This window comes from Condylura cristata, unplaced genomic scaffold (genome assembly GCF_000260355.1).
Source record: "Condylura cristata isolate star-nosed mole 26May11 unplaced genomic scaffold, ConCri1.0 scaffold00001, whole genome shotgun sequence".
Classification (NCBI taxonomy): Eukaryota; Metazoa; Chordata; class Mammalia; order Eulipotyphla; family Talpidae; genus Condylura; species Condylura cristata.
In genome coordinates this window covers 26,888,011-26,894,043 of record NW_004567102.1, presented here as the reverse complement: position 1 = coordinate 26,894,043, position 6,033 = coordinate 26,888,011, and positions in this window count along the sequence as shown.

Here is a 6,033-nt window from a genome sequence, read left to right as displayed (position 1 = left end):
AGGGGGGATTTGGTGATGGGAAACCCATGGGGATTACAATTGAGATGAAAAAAAAAATGTGAAAAATGATGTAAAAATAAACTTTTTAATAAAAAAAAAAATAAAAAAAAATAATTAAGTTAAGCAGAAGGCAGAAAAAAAACATAAAGCAGGGTCTAGTGAAGCAAACCACATATCTCCTGGGAAAAAAATATTCAAACTGGAGATTTGGGGCTTACCTGGTAGTACAGGGGTTAACAACACACTGCTATCTAGCTATCGCCAGCCACTGCAGCATGAACTCCATCTCTGGCCAGGGAGCAGACCTCTCCTGTCTCACCTGCTGCTCCCCTCAGCACTGTATTTCAATGGATCTGCCTGTTCTGCTCCCCAATCTGTCTCTGGTAAATCCTCTCACCCCCCCCCCCACATTTCTGGTCTCCACCCCATTTCTTGTATGGATAAATAAATCTTTTTTTTTTTTAATGTACATTTGATCTCAAATGAAAAAAAATACGATTTGACCTCTTGGTAAATGACCTTCAGATGCTCTAGCCTTCCTGTAATGGGCTGCCAAAGGGTTGGAGAAACCCAGTTTTAGATGCCTCCCACTCTCCAAGAAAATGTCAAGGCACAAAGATTAGCCCTGCCTGTCCTTCATTTTGTATTCTAGATTTCTGGGAAAGCTTGGGGAGGACCTCAGTAGTTGAGAAAATCACCCAGCATAGGCTAAAAGAGCTAGATATTTCAAGTAAATAAACAAGTGTTTATTTTCAAACATTTGCTCAAGGCAATTTATATTTGACCTTTATGAGGAGAAGAAATGGAAGGAGTCACATACTAAGAGCATCTATTATGACTCTGCGACTGAAGGCAGTGAGCAATGTGTCATATTATGGTTCCTCCACTCTCACGTGTCATATTATGGTTCCTCCACTCTCCCATTAAATGGTCTCTCGGATCTCAGTTTCTTTATCTGTAACATGGGGAGTGTGAGAATTTAATGGCATACACATGTTTAAAGTGCTTAGCGTAGTAACTGACACAGTGGTTACTAAATATTAGTTATTTTATTTAAAAACAAAAAATATTGCTAAGCAATGGCATTGCTAACCAATGGAAAATTCATATATATGAGTCTATCTGTAATGAATCAAGTGAAAAAGAAGTGGGGAAAGGTAAAGTGGGAACTATAAGAAGAAAAATAAGGAGGAAAATTAAACCAAAGTGAGAAAAAGAGATTAGGGTGACCCATGAAATCATCAGTGACTTGACTTTTGGTCTCCTCATCCAGACCCTTTTTCTGAATTCTCCAGTCAAGACTAACAACATCCCATTCAGTTGTCTTTTACCTTCAGATCTACTTGGTGTAGAAAGAACCTTTGCTATCTCCTCAATATCTGCACCAGCCCAAGCCTCACCTTGTAATCTGGTCCAGTGTAGAGGAGCAATTGCTGATTTGATTGGTATGAGACCAGGCCCTTGGTGGAACTATGAATAAACTAGCGGCGTCTCCACACAAGGAGCGTGCTGGTGCATGCGCCTGGCCTGCACTCTGAACACAACAGGCTCTCTCATCCCCTGTCCTCCTTCAGCTTCCTTCCTGTCTGTGTAAACTGCCTTCTCCCCGCTCTTCTCATCTGACACCTCCCAAGGTGGGTAAGGAATTACACAAGTCTTGGAATGCAGCTGGTTTAGTCTCTCTCCTCCCTTCAGGTCAGCTACATCTACATTCAAGGTTCCCAGATTTACATGGATGTGCTAGGGAGGAGGGACTTTTCAAAAATGTCAACCTAGCTGTGCATTAGAGCTTAGCTCTGAACTAAAACACGTGTGTTTTCCTTCTATTTCTTGTGTGTTATTCCCTTGCAAATCTCAAAGGAGGGAAAGCATTCGGGCCTTTTGGGGGGTCTCTCACTTTTAAACTGACAAAATTTCACTGCTCAGCCTAACAGCAGACACCAGTTTTGTTTTGTTTTGTTTTGTTTTTAAGGGAGGAGTAAAGATGCCTTATCCCCTTCAGTAAAGGGATCTCTACTTTTGTAAAGTTTTAGTAGCACAAGAATTAAAGAACCAGCAGGTCAGCTGTGTGCCTGTGAACTTGAGTACTTGGTGAGTATTTAGACTTCAGGTTTTTATTTTTAATCCTTAGAGAATCATGTCTATAGTGGTTGAGTTAATTGCCTCAATGTTTCCAAGTATTCATTCATTCAACATACATTTATGGAGCGCCTACAAAAGTACTTATTAGATACACTAATGTGCCATCATTGTGCTAAGATGTAGATGCAGGAGACGAATCATAGAGTTTTCAAACTGTATGGTACTGTATTTTGAGTAGGTATAATTGATTCACAGTGTCCTTGTCAAGGAGGATTTAGAAACTTAACAAGAGAAGAACATAATATAATATAACTCCTAATTTCAGTATGTATTAGGAAATTCTGACCTGTCAGCAAGTTTGGATGATCTGATTTTATTTCATCTGGTTCCAGGCTGGCTGGGCAAATTGTGTGGTAGCATTCTTATTTGTGCCTACACTGGGGGTACAAAAGGAAGAACTATCATAAAACCTTAACACAAAGTTCTGTGGGAGCATCCTGTGGGTTCCTTAGATCTATGCTTTCAAGACGATATTCTCTGCCTCAGCCCCACATCCACTTGTGTGCCTTTACGCCACTGTCCAATAGCAAGACTGTTCAAACCGCATACAAAATTAAGTTTTCTAGTAGGCTCAAAAAAGCAAAAAGGAACAGGCATAATCAAATTTAACAATATATTTCATTTGCCAAAATGTCACTTCAGTACTCATTTGTAGGAAAATATTTTGACTTTTTTGTTACTAAGACTTCAAAACCTTGTGTGCTTTTTCCACTAGGGTACATCTGACTACCCAGCCTCAGGAGCTGCCAGTGCTGGCTGCCCTCCACAATGCACAGCTTCTGCCACCTCTCTCTCCAGTTTTCTGCCATCCTCTACTTAGCTTTCTCTGCTGTTCTCCCTTATCTTGTAAGATGTGTGCAGTCAGTCCTATTTTCATCTTTGCTGTAAGTGTTCAAAAACTTTTTTAAAAGTATAGCTTTATTAACTTATATCAGAAATGCAAGGTTGTTTATTACCACTTTAGAATGTGTGTTTATCCATTAGTAATTTTGATCCTCATGACAGTCCCCTGAAGCAGGCAAAACTGATTGGTCTTCTTTGCCCCATTTGTAGTCTGTTTAGGTTGCCTTCACAAAATAACATAAAATGGATCAACAACAGAAACTTTTTCCCATAGTCCTGGAGGCAATAGCTGGGATTTGGGTGACTGAATGTTTAATTTCTGGTAAGAGCCCTCTTTTGGAGAGCCCACATGTTGGCGAGAGGGTTCTTAGCTTTTTGTGTTGTACCAGTACCTGTTGCCTAACCTAAATCTAGTTATCTCTAGTTAAGCTCTGACCTGCAAATATTATCACAGTGGGGGTCAGGCTGCAGCCTAGGCACTTGGGAGGGTAATTTTAAGTCCATACGTCCCTATTAGTCAGTTTCTCAAAAAATAGCCATATCAATCCTGACTTACACACACAACACTGATGGAAGAACTCCACATATATTAACAATACAAAACATGACTTTTGAAATTTATATTACTTGGGATTTTTTTTTCTGCTGATAGTTAAAAAGAACAATTCCTTTCAACCTACAGCTTGTATGCCAAATTACATAGGTTAAAGGTGGTCTTATAAATAACCCTTTCTCCAATTACCAGGGGTCTGTTACTGGTAGCAACAGAAGGAAACAGTATCGATAAATCCTTAGGCCCCAAAGAGATTACCTTCTCTAAATATTGACTAATATTTTTATAGTATTGTGCTTAGTACAAGTTGAATTTCACACACATCATGGAAGTTAATCCACTGTGAAGCCCCCTCCCCAGACAGTTCTTATTTTTAAGAGATCTTATTGTTCAGATCTCAAATCAGGCCTCTTTCATACACTGATATATACTTTTGCATAGCAACAACCGCTTGATTACCCATTTTTTAAGTCTTATTTTGAAGTCCTATTGTAATTGTCCCTGATTCACTGCATTATCAGGGGCCAGAGATATGTCCTTTACCATCATCATCTTAACAGCAACAGTCAATGCTCACTGAATACTTAAGTTATTATTGTTCTAAGTATTTTACATATGTCAACTCATTTCATCACAAAGACTTTAAATGCACCAAAATAACATGTGTTTATCTCCTCTTATACTTTCCACTCTTTTACATTTGCAAAAGATAGCTTCTTGGAAAGAACATTGACTTTGAAGTTTAAAAAGAGGGAAATTCAAATTTAGTCTCATACTTAGAGAGACCTTGGAAATGTCTCTCACTTTATACCTGTGTGCAAATGTGTTATGTTAGAGTCTGGAGTGCATTGAACAGATAATTCTTATATAACATCTCTTTGATTCAGGAGCAAGTATTGTTATCTTAGGCATTGGAGAAGTGAGGGGAAAGTTCAGAGTGGTAACCAGTGAGTGGGTATTTACGGGGTGGGCTCAGGTCTTCTCATCATAAGGCGGCCCTCGCCTCCCCCCCCCCCCCCCCCCCCCCCGCACCTTGGTGTTATCCTCTTGATGAGGCTGGCTGAGCCTCAGATAGCTTCTTTTTGACAAAAAGATTTATTTATTTATGATTACAAGAACTGGGGTACAGGCCAGAGGTACTGGAAGCAAGAGCATTCACCAGAGACAGAGTGGAGAACAGGTCAGGCTGACTGAAATACATTGCTGAAGGGAATAACAGATGAGACAAGAGAAGTCTGCTCCATGTGGGTCAACTCCCTGGCTGTGGATTGAACTCATACTGTGCTTTAACTCCTTGCACCACCAGGAAGGGCCCCTCAGATAACTTCTAAGTATTATAGTGATTGTGCCTGGTAGACAGCATTCCCACATTGAAGTAAGTGTGCTTTATTACTACCACCTTCCAAAAATTAAGTGCTTCTGTTACAGGGCAGGAAGAGAGGGGCACCACTGAACCCCCAAACCTGCCTGCTCTAAATAGGTTCTCTATCTGTAACATCAAGACAAAACATATATGACAAGGAATTTTAATACGGTTAGTATGCACTACAGAAAAGACAAAGGATATAGTTTCTAAATCAAACACCCAGAGTTACTCATGTCCTCGTGGGTAAAAGTCTACTCAAAAATGTTTGCCCCAAAGAAAGACCTGAAAGCCAGACACAAGTCTAAAGCACCCTATGGCTAGGGACCCATAAAAAAGGGTCAGAAAGGCCATCAAGTCTGGGAGGAAAAGAGCAGAATCAAAATCAAGATAAATGCTGCCATAGTCAACCTCCCCACGGGTCTCTCACCCACATCCGTTTTAACCAGTGCAGGACCAAGAAGAAGCAATTGCAGTTTCTTCACATGTCTCACTGATCTATGTGGCTCCCTCAGGTCACTTTCTGACTCTCCATCCTGCTTCCTTTCTCCTCAGTCTCCTCTCTAGATTCTTCTCGCCTCAGCTCCACTCTCCTTCTGGGTGGGGCAAGGAACCTGGAACCTCCCCTTTTCCTGGGGACCACCCTATTACACTTCTAGACCCTACAAAGTGACACCATTGACTGTGACAGTCCTGATATTTCACTTGGATATTACTTTTGAATAAGGGCTTTATTTGGAATTTGAGGACATTGATTTGGTTGAAACATGCCTCCAAGCAATTAAACCATAGTTTGGAAATGATGATTTTGCTGGCTTAATTACATTCTATTTGAATTAAATTCCAATCATTTTTCCTGAAAAGTAAATGGACTCAATTTTGTAGTCCTTTCATTAGTTTCATTAGTTCTTCAGAACCAAACATTCTTTTTTTTTTTTTTAAGATTTATTTATTTATTCGTACGGAACTGGGGTACAGGTCAGAGATGCGGAGGGTGAGAGGATTCACCAGAGACAGAGTGGGGTACAGAACAGGCAGACCGACGAAGTACACTGCTGAGGGGAGCAGCGGGCGGGTCAGGAGAGGTCTGCGGCGCCATGTGGTCACCTCCGGGGCAGGCGGGAATCGAACT